This window comes from Siniperca chuatsi, linkage group LG8, assembly GCF_020085105.1.
Source record: "Siniperca chuatsi isolate FFG_IHB_CAS linkage group LG8, ASM2008510v1, whole genome shotgun sequence".
NCBI lineage: Eukaryota > Metazoa > Chordata > Actinopteri > Centrarchiformes > Sinipercidae > Siniperca > Siniperca chuatsi.
The window spans coordinates 12,152,188-12,176,355 of NC_058049.1; the positions used below are offsets into that span (position 1 = coordinate 12,152,188).

Here is a 24,168-nt window from a genome sequence, read left to right on the forward strand (position 1 = left end):
TAATACAAAAGTTTCATCGTGATGCAGGTTGCAGTGGTGAGTCACCAAATGATTGCTGTACACTTTAGCACTGACGTATGTCCACTCTACAGTGGCATTATCGCTGTGTCTATTTTGCATGTTGTTAAAATATGTTTCTCTGTATTTGCATGTAATGTTTACCTTTATCCACTGCCATCTGCGCTAATGGCAGCCATTATAAAACAAGGAGTGGCAACATGTTTTGATGCTCTCTTCAAGTTCTATTTGTTATTCATTTTCTTTTTTGATGATTATTTTATGTATGTCATCTGGGCTGGCTTTGCATGCAAGTTGTGGCTCGAACATCAAAAATAATTATTGTAGTCCAATACACGCATGGTTGAATTATTCCATTTCATGGGAGCGCCTACTTATTGATATGCAAAGGAGTACCGGGTGAGGCTTTAGCACCCCTGCTCTGCCAGGTGCCATTTAATATCACTTGGATATACACAAGATCCTTCATTTCCACTCTAATCACGGGCAAGATTTCACTCTGCCGCGAACAGCCATTGTAATTCTGCTAGTATAGAACAAACACAGACCCTTTTACTGCAGTGAAGATATAAAGTAAACTTGAGTTCTGATCCATAGTGGTGAGAAAGAAGTCTGTAAAACAAACACAGGTCCCTGAGTAAACCCATCCTCCAAAGATGAGAGCCACTGAGGTGCATTTATATGCTATTACCGTGCTCACACTATGTCACCTTGATGAAACTCTACATGAGTTTTCTCTGTTACAATTAAAATGAAGCCTACTAAAGAAAATCTTTGTGCAAGACATCTAAGCCTTGACCTTGTGGATACAGACACTGTAGTTTCCACAGCGCTAGCAGGAGGCCTTTGGACATGACACTTGACGAGACAACAAGAACTTGCTGTTCTCAGCTATAGAAGTATCTGCTGAACCTTTAAGATGCAAAGATGGATCTGCCACCATGTTTGCCTTCGTCTCTGTCTCGGAAAACACCGGGGCGTGTCCCTCCTGTGGGAACCCCATCTGCAGGCCTAAAGTGATGGCACCACCCTTTCCTCCACACCCATCACCATTCACTGTCAGTAAGATAAACACAAACACACACACACACACACACACACACACACACACACACACACCCACCTGCACACACACAGATTGAACAGGGAGCAGGCTGTGCAAATGTACCTGACAGTGGCAGCATTTGTGCCCTGGAACATATTTAACAATGCACACTCGACACCCGTACCATCTCAGCAGGAGGCCACAGGAAATAGATGAGGACTAGTCAGGTTGATCAGGAAAACTCCAGCCTACATATACTTGCCATGCACCATGCTCGCACTGCCAACCCCTGGGCTTATTAACAATGAATCAAAATAATTTTCTATAGAAAGCAGTGTTCAGACTCGAAAGAGCCTATACCATGAAGCTGATAGTGCAGCGAAAAAGGGGAGGGGAATCACTTGTCGCTCGGTGCGGTATCCACCCTTCCTGATTTCTAATGAGGACAGCGAGTCCTCCTGCATCTGTCAAGCTCCGTGCACAAAATTACCTTTTCCAAGGCAGCAAGTGGTGGATTTGTACCAGGACCTTTAAGATAACTTATTTACTCACTTGTTTATTGTGCATCAAAATGAAGTAAACTTTTCTGCCCCACCCCCTTTGCAGTTGAAGCTTCACAACCCTTTCATGGTGTCAGGGGCAGGGCTAAACATTGCATGTGATTCTCTATCTCCAGGAACCCCGCAATTACATCTGGCACAACTCAACATGAAGTAACGCTTTATAAGCCTTTGTGCATTGGTGCTTTGAAGAGCCGTGGCCCTCTATAAGTTTGCTTTTTGTCTCCCCTCTGTTGTACCCCCCCCAAAAGTACCCCCATCCCCCACCTCGGGACAGAAGACAGAATGTGATGTGTCGTCTCCCTCCCCACACAAAGCCCCAGTGCATTGGACACACCTTGGACAGCACAAAGGATGAAAAGCACGACGAGGCTTGGACACGCAGGACCACGCTGCCAAGCCCGATAAAGACGCTTCAAAAGTCGAGCAGCAAACAGTGGCCTTCTTCTCTTCTGCTCTCTTATTTTTCTTCCCAGGGCCTTGCAGTGAGAGAGAAAAAAAAGAGACAGAAAGAGAGGCTGAGTAAAAAGATATTTTTGTCTTATGTGTTTTTACTCGCATTAGACCTATGAATGCAATTTTGGGTAATGTTGTGTCTACGGCAAAGTAGACAGTGTAAATGTGCGTGTAAACACATAGATTAACATTTGTATGTCTGCTTTTGGTATGAGTACAGGATTAACCAAAAACATCCCAGCTTTGAAGCAGGCGGTCCATAAATAAACTCTGCTGCCCCATCTCCAATCCCCTTGTCTCTTCAGCCGTCTGCTCACAGCTAGACTGAAACCTGCCATTTAAACTGGAAATGGACGCCATTTTACCTCTTGTCTAGAATAAGTCCATATAAGGCCTATTTGTGTTTTTACACCAAGTTTGGTTATATGGCAATCATTTTCACACCCACTCATTAATTTATGGGCCTAAGCGTTTTTTGCATCAAACGTTTTTTATTCTACTGTCATTGTGAATTTAAGACAAGCAAGAGAGTTGCAAATGTCGCTGTAGGCTACATTACTTTTTCTTCCCCTTGTTAGTATACAAAATTGTCCAGACATCATAAAACATGACTTTTCACCGGTAGCTCCCTCCTCCTTCTCTCTCCCTCATTGAAACAGATGGTGTTTTATGCTGGGCACAATCAGGACTATTCAGCGTCAGGCAGGGCAGGCCCTCCCCACCTGCGCTCAGCCCAATCACAACCTAATGAACACATTGGGAGCAGTCTGTTCCAAATTACTCCCAGTTGGAGCCAGGGCCACAGGTAACCCCCCCCTTGCCATCACACTCTGCCCCTTCCCTTCCACCTCATCTCCTTCGCAACAGTCTCCCTGCCTACCCACCCAAATTGATATTGGCTCCAGCACTTAGACCCTCAACTCTGACTCATAATCAAATCAAGATTCATATCTCTGTGCTGTCAGCATTCCAACACAGCTCAGAGAAGCTGTGTATGCAGCAACAAGCATATAAATTACATGTGGATTGACAGCTAAGGTGTTTATGGATTGAAACTGAATTGGTTCTATTTGATATGCCTCTGAGAGCTGTTTTTCCATATGTGTATAGAGATATGCTTTAATCGTCTCCCTGACCTGTGCACAAAAGCACACACACACACACACACACACACACACACATGCATATACGTACACATATTAAGGAACATTCAAGGTCCCTATAAATGCTGTGGTGTTAATCACATCTGTGTGCCATATCAGCATGTTTCTACTGCTTCAAAGGGTGTCATTTATGCATTTGTGTTCAGATTGTTTAAACTCTTAGCTTCATACAATCTGTGTTCGCAGCATATAGGTTCTGTACATTCATGTTTTATTCATGTAATGAGGTTGAAACAAAAAAAGAGAAAATTACTGTTTTTTTCCACCTTCTAAGACACAGTGTACTTGTACATCACAGCCACTTGAATATAATTTTTCTTGTTGGTGTATGTGTGGGCAGACAAGGGGCAGTTGTATATCGTAGGAAGTTGACACCAGAAGTGTGCTGTAGCCAAGAGCCTCTGACATTCTGATACATCCTCCAACATCCCCAGGGACAAAAGAATGAAACCAGGGCGCCTGCCTCGTCATGTCCCATCAATTGCTATATGACCTGAGAAACTGCAGGCCAACTACCATCCCCCATGTGGATGTCCATCACTGGATTTGACAGGAGCGCTGCCCTGCTGGTTGCTCTTCTTCACTGTCCCTCTGGTCAATCTGCACCTCAATTGGCCCTGCACTGGTGGGTGATGCCTGCTCCTTCTGCTGCATGTCAAAAAGAGCCAGGAGCCACAGAGGAAGTGCAAATATCCTCTAATGGCCTTGATCCAGATGGATGTGCCCATGACAATAGGCCCCCGTGCCTGTGGTTTGGGTTTTTGTCAGTGAGTAACGCACAGGCCACCACAATAACACAGCAAAATTATGCATGCAGGCCAAGTACCATTGACATGTTAAAGAGCACTGCCAGTTGCTATGATAATTAAGTTAGCTCATTCCAAGGCAGAGAGCTCTTTTCTCTTAACATGTCTTTAAAGGCACTTCGGGCTCATAGGGCAGGCTTTAAGACAATGGATATTGAAGGAGAAATAATGGTTTCAGTGGGTCACCATTTCTCTGCCCATTTGCTTAACATTGAGCTATACATCTCTTAGTGAATGCTGCTTGATGGGATTGCCTTTAGGGGGTGTTTTGTGAGTTTTACATTCTATCACTCAAGAGATTGACACATTCTATGAAGTCCATATGGACGTTTAAGGATAAGGTAGATTAAAGAACAGAGTATGAAATATTCAGATAACCGCCCTACTTAATGACAGTGACAACATTTGAAGAGGCCTCTGGGCTTGAACCATTGCTCACAAGTATATTACTTTCTGTAATATCACACTTGCCATGGGTGAATGCTGACCTGTTTAAGCAAGCAATAACATCAATGGCATCCCCTCTGTTCACTTTGCTTTTAACTGGGATGTTTGGTTACATCAAGGGGTGTCTGATCTCCCTCTGCCTCCATAGGGTCTCATTGAGAGTGGCCACTTTGTGTACAGCTGGGGCGTGTTTGGCCAGTAACGTAAAACCAGGAAGCCTTTGAAACTTAACCAAAGCCTCTACAGGAAGAGGTTGGAAGTTCACTCTTATTTGGACACTCCAAAGCTTTCTCCTTGGACACACTGGGGTAGGTCAGGGACGCCAGAAGCCACCATTCTTCCTGCATCCATGCAGCTGTAGGATGAACTCAAAGTCAGGGAAAGTGTCTGTGTCCTAGTTTTTTCTCTGTGGATATGTCTGTGTCTAGATGGTTTTCTTTCATCATGTTTTAGCCAGACATCAGTACATCAAGAATGGCAAATCAAAGTTACCTTCAGTGGTCACTATCCTGTTCATTCAGATCAGAGACCCATGCATGAGGAGTGTACACACTTTCACGTTCATTTTTATATTTCCTCTAAATGGTGCCAATCTGCCACAACAGACAGGCGCTGAGTGAAAAGATTTTAAAATGCGACTCCAGCACTTTCAAGGCCGGTCCTCTATGTTAACAAGATGGTAGTTAATGGTTCTGCTTTTATGGCGGTGGTCGCATGTATAATTAAGCTGCTGTTGTATTTGTCATAAAAATCACCGGGGGTGCAGGAAATGTTGCAGGAGCCATTTTTACTTTGAGTAGTGGAAAATTAAAACCGTCAAACCTCACAATGTTGTTTTGACATCATTCCAATGTTTATGGATTTTCCTGTGTGTGGTTGAGGTTTTGGTATTAAAAAACACTTAAGTGCCTCACCTTGTGTTTGTTGGGGGAACAAAGGTTGCAGTTTTTGCACAATGCAGATTGTCACTTCTGGGAGGTCTTGCCTCTGGTGCTACTTGTTGGGAAACATGTTGTATGTCTGCCATTAATGGATGCCTGGCTGTTACCTGCATTGTTCCTGAATTATACAGTTCATGTAATGGATATTTGATCCATTTTTGATACAGCCATTCATAACATCATATTGGGGATTTGCTTCACTAGCATGTCATGGGTATAATGCCAGGCCAACTCTTTAAAATCCTATTGAAACAGATATCACCACATCTTGAGCAGATGTGTAATCATGCATGCTAGAAGCAAGGATATAAACACTAAGTAGCCTCTCCAGGATTATCTATAAGTCATGCAGTTTGTGGAAGCAGCCATCATTCCGTCACTGTGCGACCATTTAAAAACAATCACTCTGACAGCACAGCATTTTTAAGACGTGTTTCATTTCAGCGTTTTGGGGGCACCCGATGCAGTATAACGAATGAATCACTTACAAGGATTACTGAAACTTAAGGTGGCAGCTTGTTGGCAGAATGTCATGCACTACAGACGTATCTTAGATAAGCCTGATGTATGATTTACCTGCATGGCCCCAGTGATATCTATGGAGATGAGTTGGGGTGTCGTAGCCTTTATGTCACCCCCACAACACCAGTTTCCTGCCATGCTGGTGACAGTATCTATGCTAATATGGGGATCAGTGGGGTAGAAAGCTCATCTGGCTTGTGCTTTTGCTTTATCTTATCACTCTACTCAGTCTGCTCCTTTCTTCACTGCATCACCACACACCTGGCATGCTGCGCACATGAAAAGAGTGCCGCCTCTTCTCACTCTTCCTCCATCTCTCACCTTCACACTTTTCCTCTATTTCACATTTCTACATTTCAACTTTTGCTTTCACTGCATCAACTTCTGTAATGCTTTATTAAGTTATCACCCACTGTTACCTAGTGTTATATGCTAGACCTGGCATTAAAATTACAGGCAGTGCTCAGTCAGATTTATCTAGTTAATTTCAGTTCCTGATATCCTGACAAAGTAGAAAAGCTTTAGTTGGATCTTCTATGAATGTAACAAACCAAACAGTCAAATCAAAAGAACATCCAAAAAAGTTGTCATGTCTTCCATGTAAATGTTTAGTCAAGAATGGGCCCGTCCAGACAGTAAATCCTGTCTGACTTAACTAACCTCCCCGCCTCATCCATCTTAGCCTCTTTGTCTCCATCGTGCCCTCCCTCCATGGCATGATTATTTCTTATCATGTATTTATTTGTTTAATCCACCCCTCCCCCCACAACACTTGGCGGGCCTCTCCCTATGCACGAGCTGCCTGTCTGGCAACGAGGCCCCCTCATCCCCCACCTCCTCCTACTTGTCCATATCCAGTCCCCATCCCATCCCCACCCAGCTCCAGGCCAGCCACAATGGGCGGATGTTGCTTCCAGAGCCTCAAAGCTTCACTCGGGGGGAAGAGACACCCCTCACTTCATCCTTACATCCCTCCCACTTGAATGTGGCCACCACTAGCCAGCCTCTATGCACACTATAAATAATGGATGCATTAGCATGCATGAATATCTTTTTAGAAGGGGGGTGGGAGTACCTTAATTCATTATTAATCCCCTTCAAGGAAAAATGGGCCGTGGCTCTGGTAGAGCTGGGCCCCTACTAAACCCTGCTTTTGGGACTTCACTTGTCTGTGCTGTACTCCTCTTTCTCCCAAAATTGGTGACCAGCTCCACCCACGTAACTATACCCAGCCCCCTCTTTATCAAAGCTCCTCCTTCTGACCCCTCAATCTCTGCAAAAACAGATCTCGAAGGGTGGGGTAATCTGTCATTTTTTTTTAGGGGTTAGGGGGAAAATTTGGATCCTAGGCCGAACATCTCCAAAAACAGCCTGACGTGTGAGTAAGTATCAGTTGGTTGATTGGAGAAAGGTGGACACCACAGCTCAGTCAGCTGGTCTGGTTGTACTTCCCTAATGTTCTATAGCAGAGGAAACGGGATGTTCCTTTTGAAGGTTGGGTAGTCACAGAGCTCCTGACTTTGAAGTTGCCATCAGTGCCATTTGGTTCAAGAGCAGGGTTTGGCTGTGGGAGGACGGAAGTAGGAGCAGGGGGTGTAAGGTGGAAGGGATAGGAGGGAGGGCTGACATAACATTGCGTACAAACCTGGTTAGAGAGCATTAAGTCATGTATGTGGGTGGGTTGTAGGGAATTATCTGTTATTTTTAAACCTGGAACACTATGTCGGGTATTGAGGACATTAGATCAAATACATGAGTTAGAGGTTAAGAGCATGTGTTTCAAGGAGATAAATTACTATAGAGCGAATTAACAAAGCATATTGGTTTGACTGTATGTGTGTGCGCGTCGGTGTGTCTGTGACCAAGATAAAAAGTATGTATTTGTGAGTGTATCTATGTGATCCGTAGTACACTCCCCTCTGCACCATACAACCCTCTTCCACCACTAGGTTGCACTGCCTGCCTCTCCGCCTCTCCGCCTGCTTGCCACAGCCCGCTGACTAATCCAACCAATCGTAGACCTTTACAACAGAGCCACATGAGAGCATCTTCCTATCAAAAAATACTACATTACACACATGCATGTATACTTCTGCACAGGCTGCATACACCAGCACAGTCCTACACATACTGGATATCTGCCCGCTTTACTTAGATTGATACAATGTACATAATCCTATTTGTTTGAATCACTGTGGCATATAAATAACGAATCCACATAACAAAGTCAAATACAGCTTCATTATCCTTGTGTTTGTAATACAGTATGTGTAGATTTTTCTTTCAGAATATTGTTACAGTATGAGAAAAAAGGATGAAATTTAAAAAAATGCACGTTCTACCGGAAAACATGTTGAACATTTTCTTCTCGTTAGGTACTTTTAAGGATTTTATTATAAAGCTGGTGTTTGTCATGATTTTTTGAGACATAAAACAACCATGAGATGTGGTTAAAACCCCCCGACAAAAGCAAGCAAGACCTGCAGTTAAGATTTTTCTGTCAAACTGTTGTTTTCAAGTTCAAGAATGAACTTTCATGCTCAACAAATACAAATTCTTGTCTTGTGTTTCATTAATTCAGAAGTGACAATAATATCAATATGAATTAAACAGTGTAATCCACAACCATTATATAAAGAATAAATGTTTCCATGTTAAATAGTAGGGTGGGAATTTGAAGGCCAAAATAACATTTTTTTATGACTGAAATAAGTGATAGCTAAAATATTTTGTTAAAATATTTAGTACTAATTTCACCATTTTCCAAAGCACTTTATTCCAAATGTTTTACCTTATGGAGAAGTTTTTGAAACCTCATATCAGCAGTGAGTAGCACAACAGGTCAATACCAGGCAAACACCGGCCTAACCCTGCAGACAGAATATTCACCTTTTGAAGAAAACAATCTGTGTAATGTTGCACTCACAGAGGCTGCTGGGTCTCCAGTCAGTGTCCTCTGTGCTGCTGCCTGTCAGGCAGGACGATGGCGGCAGGGGTTGTTTTGTTGACACAGAGAGGACCTGGTTTCTGGAATGTTCTCAGCTGCATGTTTGGATCTCGGGTCTTTGGCATGAGGCTGGGGGCTGGTTGTGAGCTGGAGGCACCACACTGTGCCTCTGAACTTCACTCAACCCCTTAAATTCCTCTTCCTGGGCAGGAAATTGAAATATTGTGCAGTATTGGCATGCTGATGGTCATCTATCACAGGGGCCTGCGAGGGGACAGGGGTAAGAGGAGACCCTCTGTAGATCAGAGATGGGCTGCTGGGCCTGGGTTCAAAGGTAAAGAGGAGAGACCTGGGCAAGGAAAGAGGATAGTGCTCTTAGCAGGAGTCGACTCTCAGAGCGACTTCCAACACCCATCTTGCAGATCACCTCCTGTGCCTACCTCATCAGACAAGAGCAATCAGTCTCCCCCAGGCAGCCAGAACAGTAATATGCGTGTCCTCATTATGACTCTTCTGAGTTATCATGAATGTGTGTTAAAGGACATGCAGACGTCTTAAAGCAATGACTGGCTTGAAGCTTAAACAGCAGTGAGTAATAAAGTCCAAATAGGCCGTGAACTCTTTGTGAACAGAATTTTAACATTATTTTGATTTGACATCAACAGGTGTCCCAGGACTTTGTGATTAACTATAGCTTTTAGAGTGCCTTATGTGCTCCATCATATTCTCACCGGTTGTGATGCATAGTCAAAACAGCCAAAGTGATGATGCGCCTTCATCGTTGCATAACCGTGGCCGTAAATGCGCACAGCGTACCAGGAAATGAAACTCGCCGGCGCATCACGGGGGGGTAGGGTGATGTGGATGTGACTGGTTATATAAAAGTATAGGGCACAGTTGGAATTAACCAGATGGGATGATGGCTGTCATTTTAAAGACTAACGCGCTTCTTGTCTGCTTTTGGAAATGTCGCCTCTGCGTGACCTTGTGAACTTGCCTGCCGCGTGACCTCGAGAATTCCCTCAAACGGCTCCCCGAACACCCCTCCACATCTTTGTGCTCATTTGTACAGGCTATCACCCAGGCAGGAAGTGACATCAACGGGTCCAAACTAAAAATATGTCGCAGGACGGGCTGTGTAGGATGCCCAGGACCGGTGTTTGTAAAGGAGGATACCTTGCACCGGCTCTACAAAGTGATGCTAACTGAAGGATGCAGCAGAGCGCCATACAGGCGAGACAGACAGACGCACTGGAGACTGAGTGAGTCGCCTGCTGACTGAGTGCTTTAATTCCGTCACTTTCATTCATGCAAGTTCAGATATGGTGCCATACTTTGCCCCTCTCTGAAGCCGGTGACGCGGCGAATAGCAGAGGCGATAAGACTTATTGTGTAAATTAACGAATTGTGTCGGTGTCGCTCTTATGAGACGGAGCTGAGGTGTGTGGTGCGATGGAACAGAAAACACCACTGTTGTGACATGAATGGAAAGTGCAGGAGGGAGGAGTGAAATCCGTGCGGGGTTGGTAGTGCGCTTTTAGTGCGCATTTTGATACAATAAACTGTGCAGATTGTTTAAAAACTGATTTGTAATGATACCACTAATAAAAACACGCGGCTGTGATGACGTTTACCAAGTTGGATGTGTATTATGTAGCTTTGTAAGCGTCCTCTCAACACATGAATGGCGTCTATTTTTATCCGTCCAGTGCGCGCGTGTGTGTGTGTGTCGTCCTCACCAGGGAGGATCTGACAGACCCTGCCGTGCGTCCAGACGGAAAGTGCTGCAGTCACGTGGTGTCTGCTATTATCCACCCTCACGTCAGGTACAGCCTACCGCTGTGTAGAGGCAGTATGAGGGAGGCTTTTGTTCCACAATTAAAGATTATAGGAAGATGTTTAGAAAAGTGCGTGTAACTAAAATATAATATTATATAGATAAGAAACGCATTTATTGATCCCCAGAGGAGAAAGTCGGTTTGTTGCGGCAGCACAAGGACAGAAATATGTGGGCCACAAATAAACAGCCAAGGTGAAATAAAAATAATGATAATAATAAAAGGTATATTTAAAAAATAAATAATATAAAGTAAAAATAAAGGTTAGAAGAGCAAATTAAAGGAATTACAAGGCAAAAGTGACAGTGATGTATGATAGAATAATATAACAAGAGGTATAATATGCATGCTGATAATCTAACTGCACTGTAAAAAAAATAAATTAATTTTATTGATAAATGTACACTAAATTAAAGTTACACTGCACCTCATTGCAGAAGTGTGTTACAATAACTTTAAATACATCAAGTTTACAAGTCTCATCACAAAAAGCTGCCTGTCAAAGAAAGATGGACAGATGGACATTATTTTTGAACAGGCTGCTTGCATCACCTCACCACCTGCTGTCCTGACTGCCAGCACTTAGTCTGACATGAGGTGGAGAGGTCATAGTTTGCCTTACAGGTAATAATTATTTATGATATTACCTAGACACATCTTCAACTATACCTAGCAATCAATTCCTGTCAAATTAATATCGCTGGTACTGCCAGCTAATAGCTATCAAACTGACAGATGTTACCTTCCTCCTTGTAGTCCACATTTTCAAATAACCATCTTAAATTTAACAGTTGAACTGAAACATTAACACATTCACAGGTATATTTATTTATGTATCCACGGATATATTGTGTCAATGTCTTACTCCTGTCTAAATGGATAGTGGCAACTGTTATTTGAAGTAGTTTCCAAAGGCACTTGTGCAAAATTAGTGTGTAGTGGGGCCATGTAACACTTCTTTGCACCTGGGCCCCTCGGCTTTTCACATCAGTTGAATTGTCCTATTGTAAGATAATAGTAAAGCTAAGTTGAAGCTCTTAATACTAAAACTCGAGGCCATTGAAGATCTTTAATTGGCTCTACATAAGTGAGTCTTCTGCAATGTGAAATAATGCGTGAGTTATACAGTGGTGCTGCTACTGTATACGTTTGGCACGTGTGTGTAGCAGCCTATGGGATTACTGGTGTATATAACTCACACTGCTGTTGCCTGCCTGTCCAGTGTGATAGCTTCATTATTCATGGTTGCGTGTAGACAGCAGTGCTTAATCTCTGGGTTGAATGGGGCAGCCTGTGACTCTGGGAATAAATGCTCATGCTCAGTCAGCCTTATCTGGCCCTTGTTGAGGAATAGAGGAGCACCAGAGAGAGAGAGGACTGCTGGACTGGGCCTCAGGGTGGCAACAGCAGCTAAACGCTCCGTCCCGTTGTGGCTTTGTGGTCCAGTTTGAGGCCAGTAGCAATTAGCCAGACTGGACCAGAGAGCAGGGCCATATATTCTCTGTGGTGAAAGGGTCTGGGCAGGGGGTCTATTGGTGCTCGACAGGTGCAGTGGGAGGAAGGCGTCAGGAGTTTAGGGAATCGAAACCGGAGACGAGGGCAAACGACAGCGTCTCTGGCTCCTGGGGTCAGATGCTTCCTTTAACCCCTGGAGGCTCCAAAAGCCCAGCGAGTGCCTCTTCCTGCCCTGACACTGTATCTTTGTGAACGTATGTGCATTAGTGCATGTGTGCAGGGTTATCTTTGTGCATGTACAGGCATATGTGCTTAAATGTATGTGTGTGTGTGTGTGTGTGTGTGTGTGTGTGTGTGTGTGTGTGTGTGTGTGTGTGTGTGTGTGGGGGTGTTTTAGGGGTGTGTGACACTAGAATGAGAAGATCACAGGGGCATATTTTGACTTGCGGTAATCATCTGTCTTACTTTATCTAGCTCACACTTGCTCAAAGAACATTGGCAACACTTTCTGTATAAACACCCATGTGTCCACTAGTATTATACAACACTCCAAGAGGACCTTTGATCACTCAGCTGTAACAGTGGTGGGGGGGATAAAAAGCCATGATGAGTTTTGGCATGTTTTTGATGCCAAAAGTTGTAGCATTGATTCTGCTGTGCAATTATATTGAGGAATAATATGGACTATTCTGTACTGTAAAGGTCGACGCACATGAGTCTTTCTACTGGCTGTTAGAGGGAGGAAAAGCAGTGTTGCCGACCATGTCATGTTTTTTTTTTCTTGCTTCCTGGCTGTTCTGCTTGAACTCAATAATCCTGGATACAGCCATTACAAATCCTGCTGTCTTGACTTGAGACCCCAGACAGGAGACAGGCTCTGCAACTTGGTTTCATTTAGCATTCCTCTGGGCTTTACGGGCAGGTGTTTAACATTACTGGCAGGATATTTATTGGCAACTTTAAAGGCAACTTTTTTGCTTACCTCTCAATTAGGCACACACACATACAATGTGTGTACTGTAGATGCAAGTGCACACGTACATGCACGCAGACAAGGATGTTCCTTACATGCAACATACTAATATTGACAGTGTGGGTGCTTAATGGAGAATATTCTTACTTCTTTTTCCAACACTGTCACACACACTTTATGCCTTTTGAAGCACAGATCCACATCTTTAGAATTCACCCCTGACCCGTGACCATCTCTATCTCTCTGTATGCACCCCCTTCTCCTCCACCCATTATGCCATGTCAGTGTATGATGTTGGGTAGAAATAGGATTGGAAGCACGATAGGATGTGTGGCCTGTAATTACCGAAGCTTAGCGGAGCCAGTGGCTGTGATGTGCAATTCTCAAATCAAGGTGCAGCCTGAAGACTCAGTCGGTCCCACTGCTGCCCTCTGCTACTTGATTGCTGGCAGCTGGGTGAGCCATGTCAAGTGGCAGGCTGGGAAATGTGAAATCCCAGATAAAGCACAGAGCCCTAAAAAGCCATGAAGCTCCAGTAATGAGGAAAGCGATGGGGTTTGGGGTTTGGGCATGCTTAGCAGGCAGGCAGCAGCCAACAGCCAACCGTAACTCTTTCTACCTTTCCCTCTTCTTGATGTGTCTGTATGTGAGAAAGAGAGGAGAGGTGAAGGTGTTTGTATATTTGACTTTTCTAATCCTGGATTTAGAAGGATCCACCAAACTCCAACAATGCAGAACTGGTGGGTAGGTCGGCACAGCTCTAGGTACACCCAACCTAAATCCTTCTCGGTCACCCTCAGACATAAATCATAAACCTACAGTACATCCTGCCTATGCTTCTCATGTTTTCCCAGGACCAGTTCCTTTGAAAATCATGTTAAAAGCCCTGTAACGTTCCCTGCTCAAGAGCAGTAGAATAATTCCTGATATTAATGGCGGCAGTCCGATTTAGAACGATTCCGGAGCCGTCGTGGCAGTTAAACACATTCCTAGTTTTGTGGAGGCCATTATTCCTGCTTCTTAATCACCCCCTCGGCTTTTATAACCTCCCCAAGCCTTAGTGTGTGGCTGGGGGGGAACCACATGTGGGCAGAGACCAGGAAATAACGGCACTGCCGGGCCCTCCCCTTATCTAAACTAACCACCACTAACAACGCACAGGACACCGGCGCATATATCATGTCTTTTTAAGTATTTCAAATGCATATTTTACTTTAATGTTGAATACCAATTTCTTTGTATCATGTTGTATTATGTGTTCATAGAAATTTATGTTTTTATTAAACCTAGCTTCTTCCTCCAAATAGAGTTTCATATATTTGTCAGATTTAACAGGGTATTTTTGTTATTGTCAACAAATAACATGAAAAGACCAAAATCTGTCTGTCTCTCTGGCTCTCCACCTCAAGCCCATTCGTTCCTACTGAAGACGTAAATCTTTAAACATGAATCGCATGTAATCATAGAACATGTAACCCAGTGCTAGGGTGTGGCTCATTGATGTGTTTATAATAGATTGATGTGTTTATAATCTATAATAAATAGATTTTGGAACAAATCTATTCTATTCTCAAGTGTGCATTGACGTGATAGTGAGCAGCTGTAACGAAAGGGATTAATAAAGTATTTCTGATTCTGAGGTCTATGGCACAGATGAATAAGATATATCAGGATTCTGCTACACAGACAATAGAACAATACAATCAATTCATTGTTGGTTTTTGTCTTTTTATGAGACTTGTTGACAAGAAGAAAAACAAAGAATATCACCAGTCATATCCTTTAAGATTTCTTTGATTTTTGTGCCAAAACAGTGTGATTTTAGTTTGTATTGATTGTACTGTTAAATTGGCAGCAGCTTTCTGTCTTACTGAATAGCTCCTATAAAAATAAAATTAAAAAATCATCCTCTTGTGATAAGACAGTAACATATTGGTCTGTGGATATTGTGATGAGGGCAATGTCCCATGCAACAGAGAGCAGGAGAGGGAAACAGACCCAGAGTGGAAGATGGGGCAAAGTAGACCTCACTGTTTCCCTGCTTCCATCCATCACTCTCTCCTTACCTGCTCCCAGGATTGTGGAGCTACAGAGAAGATTTAGAGGTGAGAGTAGGCGGCACAGATTATTTGTGTTAACGAGCTGTTCTGAGTGGATCTTCCGCTGAGCTAACAGTCTATTTAATGCAGCTAGCCTTTAGCCTCTAGTTTCTAGTTGACAGTATGTGTGAAGTGGCTGATGGTTTAGTTACAGTTAACTGAAACGCCTGGGTACTCAGACACCAAACAGACGAAGTTCACTGTGAACGGTGACATGCTGTCACGCCAGGCTTGATGGCATAATTTACCCAGGTCACAGCCATGCATACTGTTTAGTGGGGTGGGATTGGGGGGTATAGAGAGTCATTGCTTGTTTATCCTGTGCCTGGTGACCCCCTGCCAGCAGCTACATCAATTATCACCTTAGAAGAATGTGGGACCCTTGTGTTAAATTCCCTTTGACCCCCCTGTTGGAGGAGGTCAGGGGGTGGGCATGCTCCCCAGGAGGGGGGGCATGCAGTCAGTGGGTGTAGGGTGAGTACTGTATGTGTTTATGTGTATGTGGTGGTCCAGGGAGATTCCCTAGATCTCCATCCTCTGTCCTGCTACCAACCACTGGGCCCGTAGACCCCCAACACAGTAAACAAGATTTGCATGGTGTGTTTACAATGTAAATTGGTTTTTAAAGGTCTAAATTTCACTAAGGGCAGCACCAAAGGTGGTCTGGGAGACCCAGGTTTCATGTATGATAGAGGGTTCTAGAAAAAGTTGCGTAGAAACTTGTAGTTAAACTAGAAGGAGAAATCGGTAAGTGTATTATGTGAAAAAAAACTGCTGTTTTCTGCACAAGCTTTTAACAACTATTTTTTGCCTCACTATTACATTTAGGATGCCTCAATAAATTAGCCCAACTGCTGGCACACTTTGAAGACCTCAGCATTTGTGATTTTAATGTGTTTGTTTGTCTCAAGCTGTTTTTAGTACACAAGTGTAAATCCCTGACTTTACAAGTCAGTGTAGCGCACTGTAAAGGACGGCTGTTAATGGGCATGTGTGTGAGTGAGAGAGAGAGTAAGTGAAAAAGAAAGAGAGTGAGAGAGAGGTTTAGACATGAGAGGTGTATTATGTATTATGTTCTTCTCTTAAGAGGGAAATTATTGTCAACATATATGTCTTGATTGGGCATGTAGCCAGACACACACATCTTTTTCTCCCCTCGGTTCTTCCTGTGCCCCGTATCAAATGTCTTCGTGAGTGTGAAGAAAGTCGTTGGGAAATAGTATCATATGTGCTGTAGGGAGTGAAGATACCATGGAAATCGATTGCGTATGGAATCACTATTTTCTGACCATGATTGATGCTCTGAGCTTATGCATTTTTATCTTCTCTTTTACAGGCTCTCTATCATGGCTGTCTGCAGAATGTGGTGCTGTCTGCTATCCAGTTATGGCTGAGGTAAGGTACTAAAATCATGAGCTTGTCTGCTGCTCTGTCTGTTTTAGATGACAATGTTGACATAATATATTGGTACAGTTTCTTGTGTGATGCATTGCTGAAGGAACAGTTTATGTGTTGTAATAGCTTCAAAGTCAGTGGGGGAAGTAAATGTCCTGAAATGTCTTGCTGGTTTTAACCTCAGTTACCCCGGGACCAGCAACTGTGCTCTGTCCTGAGTATTCTGCATTAAGCTGTGCATTGATTAACTCCTTAAAGGCAGCCACCCTTGAAATGTGAGTGCCTTTACACGTTGTGACAAACCAAAGTATCCCTGCAGTGTCATTAGATCACCCCACCACTTCCAATTAGTGGTCATCTTGGACCCTTTTTCACCTTGTTGACAGGATGGAAAAGCAGCAGCGGACCAGACCAGCGTCCTAGCCCTTTCCCAAAGATCCAACACACTCATCATTTATTTATCCACACACAGACAGACAAAACAACACACACCCATCCTGTACCAGGACCAACAGCTGCCAGCTGGAAGAGGGTGCAGCAGAGTTGGGGTAGGGTAAGGTGGAAAAGGGAGGGACCAGCTCAGCCAACACACACTCTCACACACAAGGCACAATCAGCACATCATCTGCACTTCTTGTCAGTAGTTGAACTTCTTCAGCGTTGTCATGGCGACGTAATTTTCACCTCCAGAGGGGCTGTTCTTCTCTGTTTCAAATTGCACTGTAATGTTGATGGTGGCTGGAAGTAAGGGGGGGGGGGTGCGCACTTGGCTACTCTGATAAGGAATTCTTTGAGGAGAAGGCTATGATGTGCTGAACTTGAGAAAGCCTTTTGATCTCAGTTTGTATGCTAATGAATCTGGTCTTGTGTATGCATTGTAAAGCAACTCTTTGCCTTTGTTTATTTAGATGGTTTTATGTGGAGCATTTATCCTTCATTATTGTGTCATTTCCATTACCCTCATTCCAAAAATAATTGCAGCGGTTGCAGGGTTTCTTTTAATTTGCCTGTGTTGTGCGTGCAGGGGCAGACACATCCGAACTCCTAACTGTGGGTTTTTGTCTGTTTGATAGCCTGACTGTAAGTAAGCCCCTCTCGCTTTGCAGACTTCTGTCTCCCTCAGCACACTCGCTGCCACAGTACACATGCACAAGCAGCACACTCATTCACACGTGCTTTCGCATGACTACACAAATGCACAAACAGGACTTCAGCCTTGACTGGCTCACGCACACAAAACACACTTGCTTACTCACTCAGGAATTATCGTGGTAGTAAAACTAAAGGAAGAGTGAGAGAGACAACAAGAGAGGAAGAGGGACTTAGATGGGGGCAGAGGGAGGGGAAAGGAGAGCGATTGCCCCAGCAGAAGTATTTATCCCCAAGTGGTTTTTAAATGCTGCCGTGTCCGTGACCCAGCCATTAGGACAAGCCATTGTTCTCTCCTGTAGCTGCTGTAGCAAGGACAGTGTAAGAAATGAAAGTTGCAGTAGTTACTTATTCTATACATTTTTATCTGCAAAGTCTATTCTACACATTGTAATAAAAAATACCGTTTTGTTCGTAACTGTGAAGTGTCACTGTTCTTTTAGTGGCTGGTTAAAGGCTGGACAGCTCAGTAGCTCACATTGTGCTTTGAAGGATGTGACAGACGTGTTCTGGAGTGTGTTGTTCTGCTGCTCCCACTTTTTCCTCTCTCTGTCTGTACTTCTCTTACTCTGGCTGTGTATGTGTTTGTGTGTGTGTGTGTGTGTGTGTGTGTTCTCTCTGGTCTGCTGCTTTGGCACAAAAGGAAGACCAGGCCACCCCATTCTTTGTTTTGCTTCTTGTAGGAAACTAGCAGCAAATTGTGGCTCAATGAGGCGTTGCTGTTTTGTATGGTCTGATAAAGTGCAAACGAAACCGTCTGGGCTGCACTGGCCTGCTGTAGTGTTTTCCATTGTAGCTGTGAATGTAGGTCTCTGTGATGCTTGGTTAGTGTTGAACATTAGGTGATGGGGGCTGCTGGGGTAGGGACCATTCACACAGTTTTAAGATGTCACCCAGTGTTTGAAGCTGCTGTCCGCTGTGTTTAATTGTGATGAGGGATGATTAGAGCTCTGCTTGACTGGAGAAGAGTTTTCTGTCTTGCTTGCTTTCAAGGGTTTCAAAATCCCAATATTGTAGAGTTCTCAGATAGCGCCAACATGACACACGTGTCAAAGTGATCAGAGCAAGGCATATTTCTGTGGGTGTATTGATGTGCATGCGGGAAATAGCCCAGTTTTTACTTCAATGCATTCATCCAACACCTGCAGTAACTACTTACGTTCGAAATGAAAAGGGTGACTCACTAAATATGCAATAATTTCATGAAGATTTTGCACTGAGCAAGCCAAGCTGGAAGCAAACAACTACTTGAACATGATCTTAAGAGTTTATTGCATCAAGGATCGAAACATTCCTAAGCAGTGAAGTATGGAAATATTATTAAATAACTTGTACTTTTTAAGAAAAATGTTGTGCATTGGATTACACATTAAGTTAAGTAGACATATGCATTATTCTATTATATTTTTTACACCTACTTAAGTGTGAATTTATGCTCTTTTACAGTAAATAAAAGTGAAAGTGCATCATCTTCTTGAAGCTTAAAACACAAGAGGAGAAAGAAAAGGCTAAATTGCAAAAATAGAAAATCAAGGTAGCCTTTGCATATTGCATTTTCAGACTTGTTCCATGGCTTGATTTAACATTTTTCAACACCACTAGGATGGACAGTGAACAAAATGCTGTAAAGATCCATGAATCAAGTTCATTAAGTCAAGCAAAACAAACACATAGCTTGGGAGATAGACAAAGAAAGAGGGTCTTGGGTGTGCCATGGCCCTTGTCTAAAGCGGTTATGGGGCCCACATGGGCGTTCTGCTCTCCAGAGGCTGTTAGGGTAATTATCTGCCAGGGTGCATGCGTGAGAGCGAGCGTGTTTCTGTGCTCATGCCTGCGAGGTGCACATGGGATTGTAGCACTGGATGTTTCCGAGCATCCTGTCCTGCATCCTGGTGCTATGGCCCCAAACAGGATGAAATGCATATCCGCTCAAACCTATATACTTCTTCAAGCTTGTGTGATCTATATGTTCCCCCCAAACACCCAGGACACACCCTTTATGTCCATCTTTTTTTACACCCCAGATTTGAGAAAGGGGACCTGGGAGTCTCAGAGTAGGAGAGTGGCTGGAAGAAGAGGCTCTGGAGCCATCTTTGACATGGGACATGGGGCCCGACGGCACAAAGTCCCATTCCCTGCTCCTTCATGTGGAAAATGGCAGGAGAGCAAGAGGAGGAGGCAAAAGAGTGGAGGAAAGAGGAGGAGGGAGCGAGGGAGCCACAATTAGTGGAATCTGCTAATCACCAGGGCAACACTCATGTAATTGACATGTGAATCTTGAATTTAAATAACAAGTCGATAGGCAGTTCGACAATAGACCAGTCGTTTAAGGTCTTCTGGTGGAAGCCAAGGAGTGGAAGCGACAGCTGAGGGCTGAGGCCAAGGTCTTTGTTAGAAGTAGCAGTGTTGTTGGGTGAGAAGGTTGTCCACAAGGAGATTATAACCCATTATGCATTTGACCCTTTTGGATAAGTAACTCAATGGCTGCCCTTAAACACTAACACACAACAGACACACACCATCACAAGGGTTGTTTATGTGTTTGTTATGTTCTTATTTTTATTTTCAGCAGAAGGCAGATTGAGTAAACAATTATTTTTTATACCACAATAAACCTGACCCTGATAATTCCAATAGCTTGGAAGAGAAACAACACAAAAGGAGGTGGGCAGTGAAAAAACCCCTGCAGTCTGTCAATTCCTGCTTTTGCAGAAATCAATAAGCTATTAAAGGTCATCAGAAAGCAGCATCACTGTCATCCAGCTGCTACTGTATGGGAAGCATACAACTCTCACTGTCACCTCAAGAAGTGACTTGGAAAAGATGCAAACCTTTAGTCACTGCTCATTTATTCAGGCTATTACAAAAAACACAGTGAACAGATGCTTCTAAGTACAGAACGGTACATACAGCCTGTGACCAACACATTTTCTCACAAAATCACATTTTAGGAAGCAATTTCTTGCCACACTAGGCTGACCAATTTGGTCCAGACTGAAATATCTTGATTAATATCGGATGGTTTGCCATGGAATTTATGTTTATGTTCAACATAGGATAGTCGGTAATGAATAGTAGTAACTTTAGTGATCTCCTGACTTTTTATCCAGAGCTGCCATCATGTCAAAATCTTCATTTGTCCAATTATTTGGTTTATGACTAAATACCTTCAAAACTATCAACATTCCTATCAGCCTCAGCTGTACTTTGTGTTTAGTGCTTATAAGCAAATATTAGCATGCTAAAATGCTAAACTAAGATAGTGACTATATTTTAAACATGAACATGTTAACATTGTCATTGTGAGTATGTTGCCACGCTGACATGTAGATGAAAGCACTACTTTGCTTAACCTGCACAGCTCAAGAGCAAAAGCATTTCAAATGACAGAACCACAGAAGGAATTGAATATTTTTAGGAAAAGGCCCTTTAAGTTATGAGCCTCCTACTTCAGGAAATACCAATTAACAAATGACAGTGATTTATCTGTTAATTTATCTAAATAGATAAATATGCTAAGTTAATAGTCACCAAATCACACTAAATGTGTAATCAGACCAAAAACTACTCAAAAACTAGTATTTTCTCAAAATACATTATACCCCCCCTACACCTATACCACATTTGGTGCATTCCCCCAGGAACACCTCCATAAAAGGAGTCCAAATAGACTGGAACTGGTTTGGCACTTCCTGGGTCTAAAACAACATGGTCAAGTGCAGCCTAGAGGAGAGGTAAGAAAATCAAACATGATAATTAAATAAAGATGTTGAAATATCCCAAATGTATGTGATGTTTCCTGCTTAACAAACAAATGTTTGACTTTGTGCAAACATATCCACAATAAACAAGACTAACACTATTGTCAACAGGCCTCAAACAGTCATAATCGGTCTGGTGGGCTGAGTAAAGTGTGTGTCTTACTCAGATTAGAACGCAGGGGGTGAAAGTTTCATACAGCCTGCATCATATTATTTATAGTTGTGGCCACCATTTCTGTTGGTGATAACCACAAGACACATGAGCTGTCACTTATACATATTTATACAAACCACCAGATTAGTCAAACTTGTTTGGAAGACAGAACAAAGGTGACACTTTCCACACTGTCTGCTGGAGATGTCCATCACAGTTTACAGACAGACAGACTTCCCAGTTCAACTTTGACCTACTGTACTAGCACACAGATTTCCTGCGCAATATGGGACTGTTAGAAACACTTTCAGAGTTTCCTCAAAATAAAGTGTTTTAGATAGGATGGCTAAACTGTTGCCTTGTTTACCACCTATATGATCATTCTTGCCCTGTGAGACTTTGTCTCTTGTTTGTAACAAAACTGTTGTATTTCCAAATCTCAGCAATTACTCTGGAAAATACAATGTCAATGTTAGACCCAGGTTGTAAAAAAAAATCCTTTAAAGTCTATTGTCCTTAACCCTAACAGACACTGATTGTCTTCCTGCAGCCTCCCTGGTCTGGTTGGAGCTGACTGACACATACAGTTCTGGATAGCATTGAACTGGCCCTCTGTGCCACTGGTGGGTCCCGTCCACACTGTAAACAGACCACATCCTGGGCAAATGATTCCAGTTTTCCCCATTTCCCCCATGGACATGCTTAGTCAACCCCACAGGCACTGCTCATCTGCTTATTCTGTAGCATACATCTGTTTATCTTTTGTTTGGGACATTTGAGTGACCTCCACATCACTACAGCATACTTCCCAAATGCACTTTTTGATCTATCTCTCTGCTAACAGATAGTTCCATTGTCAGAGGTGACTTTGTAGAAGTGGCAGAGAGTCAGAGGAGACTCAGGATACTTCCAAGTCTCTCAGCCAGTGTAATCCTCTTCCTTTATCTCTCTGGCTGATCTGGGCCAAAGTGCTGTGTGTGAGAATGGTTCAATGACTGCCTGCTTTTCTGTAGCTCTGTCACGTGTTCTCTCCCTCACTTACAGTCTCTCTCTCTTGTTCTTTAATTCTCAGTTATATGTGTATTGTTCTGTCATCTTGCAGAGTGACCTGTGCTCTGTCAGTGTTCACCTCCTCTCTGTTTTGTGTGTGGGCAACAATGATCGCTGATATGAAGCTGCTCTCTTTTTATGATAGAAGATCATCGCTTTCACTCACACACACACACACACACACACACACACACACACACACACACACACACACACACACAGACGCCACCTTCCACTACACACCAGACAGGCAACTTGGATTATGTCCAAGAATCACAGCTGGATTGATGTGTGTGCATACTGTAGATATTTGTGTGTTTTCGTGGGGGGGTTGGGGAGTGGGCTGCATCTGGGGCATCTGATTGGCCGACTGGCATGGGAGCCAGGCAAGATGCTGATTGGATAGATGTATGGAGACTAGTGTGCAGGTTTCTGTGTGCCATGTAGCTTTGCCTCCCAGAGCGCTGGCCAATAGCTCCACATATTGGATGCATTACAGATTAAAGCCAATGTGTGTGTGTGTGTGTGCACATAAATGTGTGTGTGTCTATGTGCAAGTTTGTGTCTACACAGCTCATCTGTGCAAGAGCACTTTTATCCTCTATGAACAAATCTGCACTGTCTCTGTTCATCGAAGTGATCACGAAATGCATTTGCCTCTCCCAGACTAATCATTAATTATTAACGGCAGATTTGACTTGGCATCCCAGATCGATGCAGTAGCTACCCGTCGTTAGACGATTAAGACTGCTCCTAAATACATTTTCAAACAATGAAAATGTGAGAATTTATTGAAAATTCCTTATGATAACGGTAGGCAATTACTACATGATTAACTGCAGAGTTGGTGAGCTCATCTTTCAACATCATGGTACAATCAGATGAGAAAAGATACACTGATGCAGCATTTTTAGCCAGCTTGAAATCTGTGCAGGTATTGAATCTGGTCAAGGGCCACAGTACCATCAGCTTGGATGTCTCACACTCAGAAAATTGTGATAAAAGCTATCCCATATTTACTGTTGTTCATGTGTTGGTTTTGTCCTTTGATTGAATTATATATCAAAGTGTAGGAATATTTCATACTTTTATCAAATGAAATTCCATTTTACCATCACCATCATCAAAGAGATTCAACATCAGTGTGAAACATAAAATGAAATTATTAAAACCCCAACCCACAATCTGTAAACACAGAGCATCTTCAACCATAGTGTGGATGAGTCTACATGGCTGATTCCAGATCAAGACTTTTAAAGAAAATTTGGCTTCATCCTTGACGGTATGACAAAAGCTCTCTATGGGTACACACACAAAAAAGTGGCAATAGCTTTGACAAGCTCATCAAGTCTTAAATTGAATCCCGATTCCTCTCAACTAAATTTGGAA

At 43.1% G+C, this 24,168-nt stretch overlaps 1 long non-coding RNA gene across 1 annotated transcript in view; it reads left to right on the top strand.

The window, feature by feature from the left end:
- Nucleotides 1-9,777: 9,777 nt before the first annotated feature.
- Nucleotides 9,778-24,168, top strand: part of LOC122880897 — an 81,801-nt gene continuing 67,410 nt past the window's right edge. The window contains exons 1-2 of the long non-coding RNA XR_006379052.1: nucleotides 9,778-10,167; nucleotides 16,607-16,665. This is a non-coding gene — a long non-coding RNA (uncharacterized LOC122880897). The remainder of the gene's footprint in view (nucleotides 10,168-16,606; nucleotides 16,666-24,168) is intronic.